Source organism: Antechinus flavipes, chromosome 2 (genome assembly GCF_016432865.1).
Source record: "Antechinus flavipes isolate AdamAnt ecotype Samford, QLD, Australia chromosome 2, AdamAnt_v2, whole genome shotgun sequence".
In the NCBI taxonomy this organism is placed as follows: domain Eukaryota; kingdom Metazoa; phylum Chordata; class Mammalia; order Dasyuromorphia; family Dasyuridae; genus Antechinus; species Antechinus flavipes.
This window is the reverse complement of record NC_067399.1, coordinates 14,910-16,995: the sequence shown is the minus strand read 5'-3', so window position 1 is coordinate 16,995 and position 2,086 is coordinate 14,910.

The window sequence follows — 2,086 nt, the reverse complement described above, 5'->3', positions numbered from 1 at the left end:
CCTAAAACGAACCCAAAGCTTACTCCCATATCTCCCTATATCTTCCATTTTACTCTGTTTTGTTGCACAGGGTGATGTTGGGCTCGCTATGGGCAAACTCTATGGAAATGACTTCAGCCAAACTACCATCTCTCGCTTTGAAGCCTTGAACCTCAGCTTTAAGAACATGTGCAAATTAAAACCACTTCTAGAGAAGTGGCTAAATGACGCAGGTGGGTAACTACATCACAGAGGGGAATTGCCATTGGATGCTGTTGAATTGGAATTATGTATGTTCATTGCATTCCTGGATTACAGAACCTTCAAGCCTCAAGGAGCTATTTTCTTTTTAATTTAAATACAATATACAATATATAATACTGTATATTACTTTGTGGGACTTGGGATACATATTGCCTTCTGGACCTGGATTGGAGGTGTAGAAGGGCACCATAAAGAAAGCATCTGTTTTATAGAAATTTTCAAACAAGCAGAACAAATAACTTTCTTAATGGAGTTTTATGAATATAAGCATTACTTATTGTATTTCAACTTGAGTCCTAGGATCTGTGATTGCCTGGTGTTCGTAACATTTTCCTTTGGCATGATTGTACCCTGTTTCTAACTTAGTTGCAGCTTAAATAATTTAACTTTAGATGCTGCAGGAGTTTCAAAAAGAAAATCAAGTAGATCTAAATATGGAACTAAAAAAATTTAAAAATTAAAAATAAATATTCTAAATTAATGATTTTTTTCTATCACAAACAATTTATAATTTTTAATTTAATTCAAAAAATTTTAATTTCTGGTAAAAAAAGAAAAACTGGAACTTTAATTTTAAATTTTTTAATTTTATTAAAAAAAAAGAAAAAAGACTATTTAAATGATTTAAAAAAAATTATTTTAAAATTAATGGTTTTTTTTTACTTTAAAATTAAAAAAAATAAAGTCTTTAATTTATCAAATACCTAAACCTATTAATTATAAAAAAGCTTTATTAAAAGCTATTTCTTGGTTAATTAAAGCAGTAAAAAACAAATCTAAAAATAAACTACCTTTTTATCAAAGATTGTATTTAGAATGTGAAAATGTTTTAAAAAATCAAGGAAAAGCTTATCAATTAAAATATAATTTTAGTAAAAAAGCTTTAATTAATCGTGTAATTAGTTTTTTAACTATCAAAAAATATAAAAAATATTAATTTTAAAAGTCAAAAATATTTATAATATTTAATCAATTAAAAAAATAATGAAAAAAGAAATTTTAAAAAACAAAAACCTCATGTTAATATAGGAACTATAGGACATGTAGACCATGGAAAAACAACTTTAACTGCAGCCATCACTGCTGTATTAGCTGGTTTAAATCAAGCTAAACTAAAAACTTATAAACAAATTGACTCTGCCCCTGAAAAATAGCTAGAGGTATTACAATTAATACTTCACATATTGAATATGAAACTAAATTAAGACATTACGCTCATATTGATTGTCCTGGTCATGCGGATTATATTAAAAATATGATTACAGGAGCAGTACAAATGGATGGAGCTATTTTAGTAGTATCAGCTACAGACGGACCAATGCCTCAAACTCGAGAACATTTAATTCTAGCACAACAAATTGGAATTTCTAATATTGTAGTTTTTATTAATAAAGCTGATTTAATTTCTGATCCAGAGATTATTGAACTAATTGAATTAGAAACTCGTGAATTATTAGGAAAATATGGATTTTCTTCAGAAACTACACCTTTTATAATTGGGTCAGCTTCAAAAGTATTAGAAAATCCTACTGCTTCTAATAAATGAGTAAAACAAATTAAAAATTTATTAAAAGCTTTAGATTCTCATATTCCTTTACAAAAAAGAGAATTAGATAAACCTTTTTTATTAGCAATTGAAGATGTTTTTTCAATTACAGGAAGAGGTACTGTAGTTACAGGTAAAATTGAAAGAGGATGTGTAAAAGTAGGAGATACTGTAGAAATTATTGGATTTAATACTGTTAAAACTTCTGTAGTTATTGGATTAGAAATGTTTCAAAAAATTTTAGAACTAGGAGAAGCAGGAGATAATGTAGGAATTTTATTAAGAGGAATTCAAAAA